The following is a 16,961-nucleotide window of genomic DNA, read 5'->3' as shown; positions in this document are numbered from 1 at the left end:
AATGGTATTGAAGCTAATAAATAGAAGGAAAATTAATCTGAAAATCAAAAATAATTCATGACTTCAGAAATGGAAATGGAATGGAAAAAGCCAATTTAGCAAAGTATGAGGTCTCGACACAATATCATGATACAAACAGACTCAGTGGGTGTTGAATTAAAAAGAAGTTTATGAGTATATATGACTGTAAGCACACTTGTGTAACAAAGACATTCAGCTAAATATAGAGTTCTGTTTTATAAATATAAGGATATTTTAACCTTTTGCAAATTAGTTAAACTTACAAGAATCTATAGTAATGTAATAATGCACATTCCACCCACACTGTATGTCATTACTGTAACACAGATGTTCTACATTTTCTGAAAGGAAATAAAGCATCTGTATTTATCAAGAAACAAATAGTTCCTTTCAACAAAAAAAGGGAAAAACATACATCACCATTCTGATGCACTGCAATGTTTGCTTATTCCTGCAAGCTTGTCAAAATAGGGGGAAAAATAGTTTTAGCATTAATACTGTAATATGTATTCAGAATAAACCCTAAAATCCATAAGGCTTGTGGTTGTTTTAGAAGCAGTGCATTGAATGTGGAGAGTAATTTGGCGAGATCAGTGCCCATGTACAGAGCAGGCCAACTTCATGACTTGGTCCTGTTCCATTTGAATATTAATAAGATACGCGGACAACAGTTTACGCTGATGTTTAAAAGACTCCAGTGCTGTAATGACTTATTTGAGTAAACAAATTCCATGTATGTTCATGCCCCATTTCATCAACATTATCTGACTTAAGAGGGTTCAGATAAACATCAAGGTACATTTCAGTGGTGTAAGGAAATAGTATCCATTTCCTGAAGCTTTTAAGACATAATTAAAGATGATCTGTTATCATTATTTCCCAAACTTCCTTTTTTTCTCTCTCTTTTAAAATGGTAAACTCTGTAAATCAATTGAATGTTTGGATTGCTGCAATAGTTTGTTAGTATTAAAGGTAGACTCCCTTTTAAAAGCTTAATTTATCAGTTGTGTTTCCTAATTCTGTGGCTCTGTGTCCTCTTGGCTTTTTTTTTTGGTGTACACTCCAATTTTACCAACCTCATTTTTTGACTTATGACTGTAATTATAAAATAATAAAACAAGCGCAGTCATCACAATCGGAAAAGCTGGTTCTGTCCCCAGATTCTTGCAATATTCTCAATAATTTCTGGTAAAGAATGTTTTGGTAAAGACATTTCCATTAGAACTGTATACCTCTATTGCAATAGCAGCCTTACTGAAATTCCATTTCTCATTCTTTTGTCCTAGTAATAACAATGTAATTACATGGTAACTACTTCACTGTTAACATGCACTAATAATTTGGTACATGTACATATTAAAAGCTCAGAACATGCGTTCATATGTACAGTAACTATTTTCAAAGCACAAAACAACTACATGCCTCACAACTCATATTTGGATTTGGCAACATTAAGGCCTATCTCCTCCACCTAGTGTCTAGGCACCATTACACGGGTGGGGCGCTAAATACTTGCATATCTGGCTCATCCAAGACAGTACTTCTCTTTTATTGTTCATTGAGGCACTGATTGTGGATTTGATTGGGTTGTTTCCTGCTTAACCCTTTGACAACAAAATATTTATTGTCTGCGCTCTTACAGTACATCTGCTTCTCTCCCCATCCTTTATTATGCTCCTCTAGGCCCAAGATTTGGAGACAGTTTTTCTACACCTTTCATCTGGTGCCAAACTGGCAACACGCACCATTGACATTGCTCTGCTCTGAGCAAATCCACCTGCCTTGAAAAAGTGGATCAGGGTTGTATTCATAAAGCACTGGATTGCATGTAAAATGCACAGGACTGGAATGCATTTTGCTGCACGCGATGCATGAAATAAAATGGTCAAGAAGACAAATGTATGGTTCTGAAGCTAATAACTAGTTAGTCACTCATAAACACGAATGAAGGCATTGGCAGAAACGTTCGTTTCTCACAGTATTACGACAGAATTTATGGAACATTTAATTAATTAACATGCTTTTTAAATACAGGCTAAATGGAAATTTAAAACAACACAAAAAGACATTAAAAAGGACAGAGTTGAAATACTTACAAAATGGTTTCCAACCTGTTGACTGCTTAATAACAATTACCACATTTTCTTATATATCATGTTAGCCAGCCCTTAAAGTAATTGTAGCTAACAAAGTAGTTCAATAACATTTCTCCTCCATGCAAATCCATTCATTATATAGGTCTCAATGTGCAGTTCTGAAATAAATACACGGAGAGTGAAATTGTCCCCTCCCCTTCAATGGCTTGAAATATACGAAATGTAATTTTCATTGTGTATTTTTTATTTTTTATTTTTTTTACAGTATTGCATTTTAAAGTGTTGAGGTCTTTTGTACTGGTTTGTGTTATTCATTTGCTGCCCAAGGTTTTGGTAGATACCTACAGTATCTCAAGGGAGCATGTGTTGAAAACAAACAGTGGAGGTATTTGTAAGTTTTGGATGGCATGGTAACCATTTTGTTTGTTAAACAAAGCCTTGTCCTTGATGGCACCTGTCTCACTTAACCTTTGTCCCATAATGCAGACTCTGGTGTGTAATCATTTTGTACTTTATTGGCAGTAAATTCTAAGAATACTTGAAGGGATTGATGAACAACCAAGCTGCATGTTTGTAAGTGGTCTTTATACTGAAGTCCTCTTTATATACGTGGCATTTTAAAAAGAAAAGCATATACATGTGATTCTTCAGACTGGACAGCACAGACAGTGGTCCTTCTGTACAAATAGACAGTTGACTGTCTGCTGTTCTGATGCACATATTCTACGAAGCACCTTGAGGAAATGCAGTAAAAATCTTTTAAAATGATATCAGACTCAAAGCCATTCCTAGATTTTCTTTTTTTTTTTTTTTGTAGGCAGTATTGTAAAAAGAAACGATTTTAGCCATTTTCTCCCAGTAAAAGACACAGTTTGGCTGAAACTGTGCCATTCCAGATGCAGTGTTCCATGTTGGCTTGTTAATTACCTGTGAATATCTCCATTTTTGGCATTCAGTGCTCACAAGTTTGGGCAGCCCAGGCAGAACTCATGCCAACTCCTCCAGTATTAACTGTTCCACTTTTTCTTTACCCTCCTCCAAGTGTTCTAATCTGCAAGGCATGCTTGTATGGATGACCACAGCAGGGCCTGCATCAGCGTACTCTGTTTGGGTCAAAGAATGGAAAGAATATGTTAGAGCTAATTAATGGCTCAGACTATTTCATTAACAATGACAATTTTATCAAAAGTCCTGAAATAATAATTATTAAACCATAATATATTTTTTTAGCTACTTACAACCTTATTTAAATTTGAACTAAATAAAACATACTGGTATCTATTAACTGAACAGTGAACAAATAGTAATATAATAACTAATAATACTACAATTTTCTGTTACTGGTCTGTGACACAGTATAATGAGCTACTTTCAATTTAAATGCTTAAATGCCAAATTTCTAGTGAACACATTCCACACGTGCTGCACTCTCTCCAGTAAACTTACTAAAACTAAGACAAGAGAATGTAAATAAATCCTGAAAATTTGCAAACATATATTTCTATTATGTCATCCTTCACCTCATTAAAATAAACCACAATATATTGATATACTGTTTATCCAAACCAAAACACAATCCAAACCTACACATATAATTATAAACAACTTTTTCCTCACAGAACACTAAATAATTTTACAGCATTACACAAATGTGCAGCATTAAGTAATGTTACACAATTTGATTATGAGGGTGTGGAAGGGGTGTGGGTAATTCACTGACAAGGAGACAGACAGGTGTATTTGGAAAACACCACACAGGTGCCCAGTTTTATTTTAGCCGGCTCTTTTTCTTTCCTTGTAGGTAGAGGGCACTGTTGACCGTGGGCTGCCTATCAACGATGATAGACAGCACCACGGAAATACCACAGCTGGTACACGACCACTCGCAGGTGCTCAAAGAAATAATAATGAAAACAGAAGGCGAAAAGAACAAGGGAAAATAAAACAGTAATAAAACTACAAATAAAAGGTGCTGCACTCGGCAGCGTTATCCCGGTCGCCGCTACCCGCACGACCCGGATCACCGTCCTACTCTCTCGGCTATCTAGCCTGCTCTTTCACAATACGCCGGGGTCTGCCCAAGGGTTCCCCGCTCTCTCTCTCTGTCTCGCTGATTCCCGGTCCTGAATCAAAGGGTCCGCACCCTTAGCGCGTCTAAGTGGGCAGACCTGAGGAAACAACAGAGCGTTATTATAGGACCGACAATCACCCAAGACCCGCCTCTCGGCCATTCAGAGAGGGGGAAAGTCCACACACACACTTTCCCACCTCCCCGTGTCACTGCCATGACTCACAGGCGGTTGTTGGGCGACTGCCGCCCTCTTCCTGCAGCCCGTGAACACGCCAGCAGAGTCAGCACAGATCTCTCCCTGTTACAGGGATGTCCCTCATTCTCTCTTAACTTGAACAGGATTTGTAAAACAGGGTTTTATTAGAAAATAGGATTTCCATCGTACACAAATAGAGCATTTCCAATATTTATTAAAAAAATAATTTCCCTTTCTCAGTAGAGCTACACATATTAAGTATAGAATGGCAGAAGACCCTTGTGCAGTCAATGCATGGATTTAGGACACTGCTGGCTTGATCTGTTAAGTAAATTTGAGTTCATAAGCTCATGTAACAATACAGTATATGCGTCTATTTGAACAATCAAAATGATCTGTTATGAGAGCCATTAAAATGTATTATAGGTTACAAAGTCCCTCGCAGCCAATCAAAATGTATTATCTTCACAGAAAACAATAAACTGGCAAAATTCAAAAAGGGTAGACAACAAAATTGATCAGAATTAAAGATGAACATTATATGTGTGTGTGTGTGTGTGTGTGTGTGTGTGTGTGTGCAGCCAATCTGATCTGTACAGTTAACTGTACAGACTATAGATCATTCTTACAACTGTTTTGCACTCCTAAGATTAAAGGGAAGTCACTTATAAATAGAGGTGGTTTAACAGCTATTTGCATTAACTGCCATTTACCTACTTCATTCCTCCCTATTTTAAAACCAGCCGTTGTTACTGTTGTTACTGGACCGGATGTATTCTGATCTTTTATTTTAAATGACATGTTATAATGTAGATCACAGCAGATTATGTACATGTTACAGCAAATAAGAGACTTTGACCCCATTATTTTATACATAAACAATAGGACTTGTACGTATTTCTGTCTTTGACATGATGTGCATAGAGCCGAGTAATAAGTGAAGAATTCCTTTGCACACATATATTTGGACATTCACATTCAAGATTTTCCCAATCAATCAGCTACTTCATGAATGCAATAAGCATGGTTACACTGTGTGCAGATCAAGTGCCGAGCACGCAGTGGCACTCTGGCATGAACCCAACAATAAGCAGGGGATTCCATGTGGGTGACAATCTGGTGCACTGCCTCCCCTTCATGTCATTAACAGTCACTTTGTAGATGGCTAAAGAGTGTTTGCTGTTAGCTTCTAAATTAAAGTTTTTCGCCTTTAAATAACGGCAGACGTAAGCATCCATAAGATTCATCCATGCAGTTTAAGCTGATTTGGCTATGCTTGTAGGTTTGATATCAAGGGGGTCTGGCACCCCAAGTTAAATGTATACATTTACCTCCTGTGCCAAATGAATAATAAAGTCTATTTCAAATGGGTTAGCATTTTAGCAGGACTTAGTAACTGCTGGCACTCTCAGATGCCCCCCACCCCCCTCTATCTTTCCCATGGAAAAGCAGCAGGATGAAAGAGGTGTTAAATGACAATTTTAATGAAAGTATTGTGTCATTTATTACACAGCAAATCTTCACATCAAATTTTGATCCCATGTGGCTTGCAGCTAAATGCTAATTATGTTTTCGAACAGCAACACTCCGTTAAACAGCATTTTCCATGATCTACACCCTCCATTGTTGCGGACCTAAATTGCGCTTTTTATTGTTGATGGAGATGAAGTGTATGCAGGGATTATTGGTGATGTACTTTGCTGCCCAGTGCCCATCAATCTCTGTGTGAGAGGAGTAGCTCACAGCTTCCAGCTTCTGCCACTGAGTCCTGTCAATTACTGTGGAAACAGCATAAAAAGATCAGTACTTTACCTGGCGCAACCCTGCCTGGAATGTAATGGGTACCGCCAGCAATGCAAGCCCATTCAAACTCAGCATGCAAATGCTGCCTCAGCCCCTTCAGCTGGAGTTCAGGATAAGAAGTGGAATAATCAGACAGATTCTGAAAAATGCACAAACTACTTCTGACCTTGAAAAGGGTCATGAGTTTAAAACTGGCTTTGGGTATTATAGTAACTTACTCCACCTACAATTACAAAACCCCAGATTTGTGTTGATTAATTGCTACAGTCTTAGAAGATCAGTACTTCAGCTGGACTAACCTTGACAGGAAAGTAATGGGTACTCCTATACTGTAGGTGCTATCCTTTTCTTGTGGTGTAAAAAAGTGCCCCTCTCTTATCCACATGCATAGTAAACTATCTATTATGCAGAGTAACAGGAAGTTTTTATTTATTTATTTGTTTTTTTAAATTTAGTCGTCTCCAATTTTTTACCCTAGTTTTCTCCCCAATTTAGTGTGCCCAATTATTATCTGTATCCTTGGCTCACAGCTCACAACCCCCCAGCCAACTCGAGGAACGGCGGTTGGAGCACATGTCCTCCGAAACGTGCTCCTACCAATCAGTCATTTTTCGCAATGCAGATCCACAGTGAGGCCACCAGACCTATAGAGCCGGAAGACAACACAGATCTGGAGGATCCACTGTAGAACCGTGTCACAAAGACGGCCAAGTGGGCGGCGTCAGAACCAGGAAGGAATGAAATATACAAAGACGATGATGTGAAATGAAATGATGAAGACGCCTGTTGGCGCCGGTTTATTACAAAATAAAAGGTTTAAACAAACACGAAAACACAGGACACGGCACTCTACGCCAAAATAAATAGACAAACAAAAACAGACTAAACTTAACAAAACGGTGCACGGACAGACACACTGACAAACACGGCGAGCTTTAAATAAACAAGTATTGTGCTGGTCCTACCAGCACGCAATAGCAATTGATATATTAAGTTACTCCTTCTCTCGCTCCCGTTCTCCACTCCCGAACACCCAACCACCAGTATGTGACAACGTGCATCTATATATACTATTGTGCTGGGATTCAATTACCAATTAATTATTCACTTGAATCCCAGCACGTGAATTAATAAAGTGCAATTCCCCATGCTCACATATTACTACATTTTACTTGCACGTGAAGTGCTGTGCAATCCTCGTGCCTAAATATACATATACATTTTTAAACACTCGTGTTACACAGACCCGTTTATATCCCGTGTACCAATGTCTATACACCAACATTTAAACACACCACATAACAGATAATATACACAGGGGCAGGCACTTTGTTACAAACCACAGACGCCCTATTGGCCACAGGGGTCACGGATACACGGTGAGCCGTGGATTCCCCTGCCAACCTAAGCCCTCCTCTATCCAGGCAGCGCTTGGCCAATTGTGTGCCACCCCCTAGGAACTCCCGGTCATGGTTGGCTGTGACATAGCCTGGACTCGAACCTGTGATCCCCAGGCTATAGGACACATCTGTGTGGAGCGCCTTTGCTGGATGTGCCACTCGGGAGTCCCCAGGAAGTTTTAAATTCCAATTGTGTTTTTAAACCTCCAGTTACTATGCATTACCTGGAGTAAATAATTGAGTACCCTGATACCTTTGAGTCTCAATGGGGCCAGTATAGCTTCCATGCACTTCTAAAAGGCACGAGGAGCTAGTGAGAGGCCAAATGGAAAAACTCGAAACTTGAATGCTGTTCCCTGAAAGGCGAACCACATGTACTTCCTGTATGCTGGTTTTATGGGGATGTGGAAATAGGCACTTTGCCAGCAGAGCTGCCACCTCCTGAGACACTGCTGCAGTGTCTTGAGGGTCCGTGACTGATGTTGGAGTCATGCCCTGAAAGGGAGGGGGTCCATGCCTAAACTGCAGAGTAGCTGGTTTGAATGGTAGTAAGCACCCAGATGACCATTGTGCACCGATGCCAATAATCCAGAAGGCTCCTGAGAAGGGGCCCTGTGGTAGCAAAAGGCCATTGCTCATCTTGTGGCTTGGTTTGAGGTTTTGCCTCTGCGCCGGCAATGCAACCTATTATAGCCTCCGTAGGGAACACCCGCGGGTCGGTTCTGAACACCACCTCTGGCAGCTGGCTGTGCCAGTCCTTGAGGCTACCAGGGTGCCAGTTTGCCGCTGGTTTGTGCACCAGGGGTGGTCGCTTTTTTGGAAGTAGGCGTACCAGCTCCTTCATGGATTCCCGCACGCAGTGAGAGCGCTGCAGCATCTCATCCGCCGCGGATTCAAAGGTATGCCCGGTGTAACAGGGGCATCCAACAGCAGCGCTTTGTCCCCATCAGACTTGCATGTCTGGGAAAGCCAAAGCTGCCTGTGTGAGGCTACCAGCACAGCCAGGTTTATACCCACCGTCTGCCCATTCGCCTGCCCATTCACTTTAGACACAGCAGGTTTTTATTAACCAGGCACAGCTCATCCAGCTGTAGTGGTGACGGCCTGTGGTTGACAAAGAGGGACCGCAGCAAATATGCCTGGTAGGGTACGGGTCAGTAGGCTATGGGTCGGTTCGGTACCCATACACGTGTGCTGCAACACGTAATGGAGACAAGCCTGCACAGTCTCCCGCAAAAACTAAAAAAATATAGTGAGAAAAGAAAAATATTTCTCTCCTACAATAATACAGTAATACAATTACTTAATTACACAAACTGTCTCATAATTTTGTCCGAAGCCAAAACGAGAATAAAATAACTCCAGCCTGAGCTACTGCAGTCTGGGGGGAGAGCACAAAGTCAGTCGACTTATGATGCTTGATCCCTGGGAAGCGAGCTGCTGCCTTCACTTGGGGCACAAGGCCACAGTGGGACCTAACAAACAACAGTGCACAGTAAAAAAAATACAGCTATTATTTTTAATATCACATGTAATTTGTGTAAAAATACAATAAATGCTAAAACCTGTCCCAGAAAAGTAACAAGTACTCTGAATAGACTCTGCTGTCAGGTCAGTTCTTGAAAGAAAAAATGGCACAGAGATCTGTGTGTGCAGTCCTTTATACCCTTGGGGGTGGGCATGACTGTGTCACAGGCTCAGCTAGTAGCTTTGATATATTTTATTCAGGTTTCGTGTCTTTAGGAGGTAAATACCCATTTGGTAATTGGTACATTTCGTACGTGAAAGGGAACAACTAGTTGTCAAAAAATGAAGTGTTGCATTTTTTTGGAGACTGATGTGATTTAAGGGGCTAAAAATCAGAGTAAATTAACCACCAGACCAATTCACATGTGGCCAAATGGAATTCTTCCAAAGACATTTTGTTGCTTTCAATGTTTCTGTGGCCCTAGGTCTTGGTACCAAGCCCACTGTGTTCCAACAGTGGCCCCGGAAGACCACCCTCTAAAAAAGATTTGGTTTGGCTGTGTTGTAAACTTAGACTCACACAGCACCTGGACTTCAATAGTCTTCACTTCATCCTCTTATTTGTCAGATTTTGGAGTGCTTTAAAAAAAAAAAACAGCAACCCTGGTTTCCTGTCAGTAACATCTGCTGTTTATTGGTCTCCACTGTTCCAAGCTGGCCCTGCTTTAGTGATTCTAGGCCCCTGAGTGTAAAGAGGTTGGAGTTCACCACTTTGGATTTAAACACATTTTTCAGCTTAAAGGTAAAGTCCCTTCCTAAAGTAAAATAAAGCTGAAACAAACAAATGCCCTAATAAAATAGTTCTCAAATCTGATCTGGGGACTTCCAACAGGAAAAGTTTTGTTTCAACAAGATCCAGAGAAACAACTTGTAGCCTACTCTCATATACAAGGAATACATTCTATAGAAGTTTCAATGTTTGCCAACTCTGTCACGTTTAATACACATTTAAAAGACGCCATGCCAAATGCTTGCAAAAAAAAGGCACTGCTTAACATCCAAAGCCCCTATCAGCTGGGCTGTTTGGTCAAACGATTTTCCCAAAGTTGCCCACTTTTGGTACAGTTAAGCAAACAGATGGCTAAGATTAAGAATGGCTGCTTCCATATATGCCCCAAATGGCTAAGCTTTATACATTTTATAGGAAAGATGGATAAGTAACAGGACATATTAACTACAATTATATTTAATTGGATGGTGCTCAGTGTTTATGATCCCCTCGTCATTTAAAGTATCATTTTTTTCTCACGGAAATACTTCAGATTTTTACCTTTTTGGTGGTTTTCCACTCCTTACTAACATATTTTAGCAATACTAATAATACAAACCATAATGTAAAATTAGAATGCTAACATAATTTTTTTTTATTTGAGAATTATTTTTGTCAACCTTTTTTTTTTCTTTTTCTGGGAAATATATAATTTACCAGTTATTGCATTCAAAAAACATAAAAAGGAAAATAATTAAAAGAAAATTATGGTCAATTTCTTGAAACGAGTAGCACTTGTGAGGAGGGTCTGTAAACATTAACAACGATATCTGAAAAAATAATTAAAATGATAATGGAATCAAAGCACACACAGAGAAATAAAATCCCCTATCATGCTGACATGAATCTGTATCGTGTTGATAAAACCCCTGTTTCCATTCAACGTTATTCAATACATACTGTCAGTTTTACATTGGAAGGTTTTACACAGTCGGCCCATTGCACTTCCTGCTTTCTGGGTCTTAGATTTTATGTCCTCAGACCAGACTTGTTTACTGGCAAATCGCAGTTCAAACAAATAACCAGAACAACTTGGGTCAGATGCTGTTGGGCACAGACATGAATTCAAAGGAATCTTTTTGCCGAGTTCAGTGTTGGGGAAGTTACTTTTAACAAATAACCCATGCGTTACAAGTTATCGACAAAGTTACTTCTCAGACACAGTTTACATTTTTCAGAGATTTTTTTTTTTTTTTTGCGGTTTGGTCAGGCTGCAGCTCGAAATATTCTTTGAAGATCCAGCTGTTGAACTCCCACGTTCCCTCCTCATGCAATATGTTCTAGCAAAGTTCATGTGATGGGATAAATTTGACTTGGACAGTTGAAGTACTTTCTGAATTCCATGTTATGCATTAGCTGTAGTCTTTTTTTATGTAACCAACAATAATTGTGTTATTTTTTTTCACATAAACTGTAATTCGTTACCACATTTAGTTACCCTTAGTTTTACAAGTTACTGAAACATGTAATCAATTTACAGTAATATGTTACTCTCCATCTGTGAATATATTAAGTTGTCATTCCACAAGTTTCTTATTGTTTTGCTGTTAATCTGTTAGTTTTCAAGACCTTATTTCCACACAGGTGAAACACATTACATCATATAGCTTTATTTTCCCAACAGTATAAGTCCACTTCCTGTATTAGTGGTAATAGGTCTCCAACTGCCTCTTGCACTAGCATTCTATTCTGCGCATAAGAATCAATGTTGGATCAAGTGGGGTGCAATTTCCTGTAGGACAGGAAGTGAACAGGAAGAGGAAACCAAATACTTCATCAGACTTGTGTTGTGGCAGCATAACCTGAGTCAAACAAAAAAAATAGATTTTTTTTCAAGAGCCTTATTCAAAAGGTAGATTTTTAACAGTATTTAGCAGGGTTTGCATAAATGATATTACTTACATGTTGCTATATGAACGTAGTGGTTGCAGCTGACTGTGCTCTTCTCTGAACGTTTCTGCCTAGCCACAGACCACACTTTTCTGTTTTTTGCAAGTCTGCAAGTAGACACTTAGAGTTGTCTTCATGCAACACTATGTTAACAAAATGCAACTGTGTTAAATGTCCATTCATTTACACTTAAAAACATTAAATACACCACACAAAGCACAAAATCAGAGCTGTGGGCTTGTTGCCTGACAGGAAGGGGGCAGTTTCCATATAACACAGGGTACAGTTGTCCATATACAAGTAACCTACCATAACCTTTATATATAGATTTGAATTGGAAACAAATTAGAAACACCTCAGGACTGACTGATTTGTTATTCAAAGAAATCCCTAATTTGTATTCTGACATGAAGCTGCAGCTACACTGTTGCAAGTCAATTTCAGTAGCTGTGTTCACAGACTTTGATAGAGGACTGATAGTGGAGGCTCGGTTGACAGGTGCTTCTGAATCAAAGCATGTAGAAACTGTGGTGTTCCACAATTTAAAAGCAGATTTCCATCCTCAACTTCCTTGTAGGTAGTGCAATTATTGAAGAATGGGCATGTTTCCATCCAGAACAATTTAATCACCTTGCCTTGCATAGACATGATGTATATCTGGCCACAAGTAAATTTAAATGAGTTTGATGGTAAATAGTAGACAACATACTGCAATAAAATCATATGAGCACAACTTTGAGTGGTGGGCATTGTGTTTTAAGCTTGCATAGTGTTTGTGGAAACGGTTGAGAACCAAAATGATGGAAGTAATGTTGCATTTACAGAGTGTTAAATACTATTGCTATTTTACTTATTAGGTCATTTCACCACTACAGCATATTTGTCGCTGGCTGTAAAAGCACGTCATTCAATAGTGTATGCATTGAGCGAGTAGTTAGGTGGGATGCATTTGAGTCTAGTGAATTAATAATAATTGTGCATAACATGTATAATACAACTTCATGTAAAGGGTCTTATGCAGCTGCCACAGAGACATTAAGTCGAAGATCAGTCCACCCTGTTGACTAAATGGCGCTGGAGGAGAACAGGTCTATTGACCTACTATAGGTGCAGTGGCCTTACTTATGCATGTTTATAATTTCAACACTCAAGAGAGAGTGATTCCTCAAAATAGAGCATCTACTACCCTGCTAAATATTGTCAAAACAATCAATGTGCCAAGTCATGCTAAAAGTCTGTACAGTAATCTGTCACATATCCGCCCTAATTGTTTATCCACCATGATCAATCTCTTTAGCAACATTAGTTTATTATTGAACAGAGATTGCAGATCCTACCAACGTTTTTGTACACCGAGTTGTATGTGCTGCCATTGCTGGTAGTGTCACGTGAGCAGTCCAGTGTGTTGATATGTAAATAAATCCTGTTCGCCTGTGGGGTGTGTCGGCTTCTACCTCCACCTGGATCTTACTCAGCAGTGAATACACGCACACACACGGCAGACGGCTACCCTGTCACAAGCATTAATACCCTGTATCTTTCTAAACAAGGGATTTAGGGGTACTCCTTAATAAAATAAAATCTCAAAACAATAATTGTGTGAATATATTAATTGTTACAGCTGTGTATAATGGTATTTAAAACAGGATTCATTTATGTGCCTTTTTATGTATCCACCCTTACTCTGGTCCCACCACAGTCAGATACACGACGAATTACAGTATTATTAAAGGTGCTACATTTTAGGAAGACTAAAGTCATAGTTTTCTCTACTTTCTTTTTCATAACTCATTTTTTTATTTCAAATATTAAACTGTAAGCATTTCATAGATACAAATTGACAAAGGGAATATGTACAGACAATGGTAGGCTATTTTCTCTTATAGGTCCAATATAGATAACTGCCACTATGCTTTTATCACACCTCATATCTCCTACTACAAAGTAAGCACACAGTCACACTGTGGTAAGCAAATTAGTTTTTTTTTATCTCATGACATTTTGGGCCCACATGTAAAATACAGATAAAAAGAATTGACACCTACAAAAAAAGCTTTTGGTTGTGGCACACTTGTAGATGCGAGAAGAGAAGGTTAACATTTTCCAGTCTTGTTTCTGGGGCCTTGCTGCAGCTCCCGCTGCAGTGCAGGCTCCAGAGCTATGAGTCTAGCGTCAGCCAAGTGTTTTGTGAAAAGTTGAAAGCACTGACAGAGATTGCTTTAATCATCAGAGGCAGTAACCTGCTTGATAAAATGTTGGCATTTATGGCCAATTTGCCATATGGTAAGAGCTGCTTAGTAGCAACACCTGCTGGAAGAACAGAAGCACATATGACCCAGTTCTGCCACATTCACCTTTCACCCTATCAAGTTCTGATCTGTCAAGGACTGGCCCATCATTTTAAAACATGTTCTTAAATAATAGTCAGCACTTTTTAGATAGATTAACACAGACAGAGCAATACAAGTAACAGTTCTTGATCAAGCTGTCCTTTTGCCTGTGTTATCCTGTTGAACAATATAACGCTGGTGCATATGGCAGTCAGCCTCATTTTGCTGCAGGCAGTAGCAGTAAAAAGGCTTTGTGAGGGGAGAGTTATTGTGAGTGCAGCTGAAACTACCTGCAGACAATATAAACAATCTGGAAAAACAACAGTCTGTAAGCAGGCTAAACTAAGGAAGAAGGTCTAATATTTTAGAATAAAACTAAACAGAATTATGGAAGTTTTAATACCAGCTCCTTGTGAAATGGAATGCAGTGTTTTAGGAAGCAGCTAAATTCATAGATGCTTCAGACCTGGGGACTGATTGCGCTGTTTAATGTGTCCCAGAGACTATAAATCAAAGAGCACACTAAATGCTGTATGTTGCAGGGTAATTACCAAAGCAACAATAGCTGCTCAGAATGTTATATATAGCAAGCCTGAATCTATGGTTCTTTTCTAAATTGAAATTTGTACGTTTGACGTGAATACATGGTAAGAAAAAATGGAAATGTGAAATCTGTAACACATTGATCACAAGTAAAAATACAGATCTTAATATATTTGGAATATCAACCAACAAAGACTTTCTGTCAAATTATTCCTCTGGAGTAACGTGAAACACAGGTCTTTTAGTAATAATTCACTTTAATTGTTAGTTACGTTTATTCAAATTCAAGCACAGTACAGAAGGAGTTTCACTTCCTAGTAATGCATTTTTAACAGAAAGTCTTTATCTTTTTGGTTGTTTCAATACATCTCCTTAGCTTCTCTTACTCCAGTAAAATTCTCTATAAACCCTTTATAATATTTGCTTCAAAGGCCTTGACAACTGTGTTGGTTGAAGAGGTAGCAGCATTGTTCCCCAAGGTTTGCAATACTACAGGAGAGTTTGAGGAGTAAGAGTGACACTGAATACAGGGTTCAAGACAGACCAAAAAAACAAACTCCCATCATTAAACTGTAAACAGCATTTTGGGCCACCATGAACTTCCAGGACAGTATTGATTCTACTTGATAAGGTGTCTAAATTGTTTTGCATGGTTACATGACCATTCCTCTATGTCTCAATGACTTAAAAGTGAAGACATCAATCATTTCAATGGTGCAATTTTTGATCAGGAAGCACCCGTCAACCAAGTGTATACAGTATTTATCCTACCAAAATTCTTCCCATAATATTATCTGAAGCTTTCCCAGTAAGAACAGTGTTCATACAAAAGAATAATAAAACATGCCAGGATCATTATCCAATATGTTTTATACAATATATAATTAGGGCTGGAATAACTGAGGTATATAGAGGTATCAAGAAGGAGAACTTCCAATTTTACAGCAGATTTCTATTGTCCATGCCTGTAACCCTGTTAATAGTCTACCTTATTAAAATTCTCGAAAGCATGCAGCCAATGTAAAGCCAAACTGGTGCTGTTATACAGCTAATATTCTAATGCCTTAAAAAAAGGGGCGTTCACTTTTATATTTACACAGTTAGTAAATCTCCATATCAAAAGCTCTAAGTCCTATTTACAAGAGCTCTGTATAAAGCGTTTTTCCAATTCAAGAATCCCTACCTGCTTCCCGGTGTAAGCCACACTTTCAAAGTAGCTCACATTTTTTTTGGTAGGAGTGTTAACAGGAAAAACATATTTTAGGTATAATAACAATAGAGAAAAATAACTCCAGTGCAGTATTGTTTTATTTAAATCAATAATGTGGATTATCACGGAGTCTTTTTTTTTTTTTTAACAAATAACTACTGAAACACTGTATATGTTTGTTTATTTTGTCTAAGGCAGTTATTTTCATGACAACATCACTTGATAAATAAGAGGCCAACCTCCTGCACCTGACTATTTTTGCCAACCAAATACCACACCTTGCACCTCATGTTTGGTAGATGGCAGATGTGGCTTTAAAAGTGGTAACAGCCATATAATCAGATAACATGCATTGTTCCTTTTACAGAAATCGCTATACATACCAACCATACATACACACATACTGCTGTGCAAAAGTCTTAGCTTTGTTGCTTTTTTCTACTCTGATCAACACAGCAGCTCTTGAGTGACTATTTAAAAGTTTTAGACAGGAAAAAGTAAACAAACCAGACTATGTGTGTGCACGCATAGAAAACACATTGTGCTGCTTTAGAGCGAGCCAGAATCTAACATCAGACGACAAAAAAGGTTTACACACTACGTTTCTTCTGCAACACACAGGTCTCTACACTGACAGCCTCTTTCCTGCTCTCAGACGGCCTCCAACAAAACTTTGGTTACTATTTTTATACCTGCCTGCTGATTATAGGCAGGTGGCATCAATTAATTAAATAAACTAATTACATCTATGGCTGTGCAAACACAACCACGCACACATTTATCTGGCAGGGACAGAAATTAACCCTATCCCTGCCAACCACCAACACATTTTCTTCAGGCTTGAATTTGCCTTGAATTTGCCCTTGATATAATATATATATATTATATATATATATATATATATATATATATATATATTATATATATATAGTATATAGGTTCATTTTTGACTACTTTATATTTCTGTCTGGGTAGAACCCAACCAAATGGTTATCTTTACCCAGCTAATTCTATGTTAGTCAAAAAGACATGCAGCAAATGGTATCCTGTGGAAGACAAACTCTCCATATTATTAGCTCAGCAGAACACTTAAATGGCTCACAGA

General features: G+C 38.7%; 1 pseudogene; it reads right to left on the bottom strand.

The window, feature by feature from the left end:
* Positions 1-2,210: 2,210 nt before the first annotated feature.
* LOC121325902 overlaps positions 2,211-16,961 on the bottom strand; it is a 52,064-nt pseudogene continuing 37,313 nt past the window's right edge.

This window comes from Polyodon spathula, chromosome 13 (genome assembly GCF_017654505.1).
Source record: "Polyodon spathula isolate WHYD16114869_AA chromosome 13, ASM1765450v1, whole genome shotgun sequence".
NCBI lineage: Eukaryota > Metazoa > Chordata > Actinopteri > Acipenseriformes > Polyodontidae > Polyodon > Polyodon spathula.
This window is presented reverse-complemented; position numbering and strand designations above follow the sequence as displayed.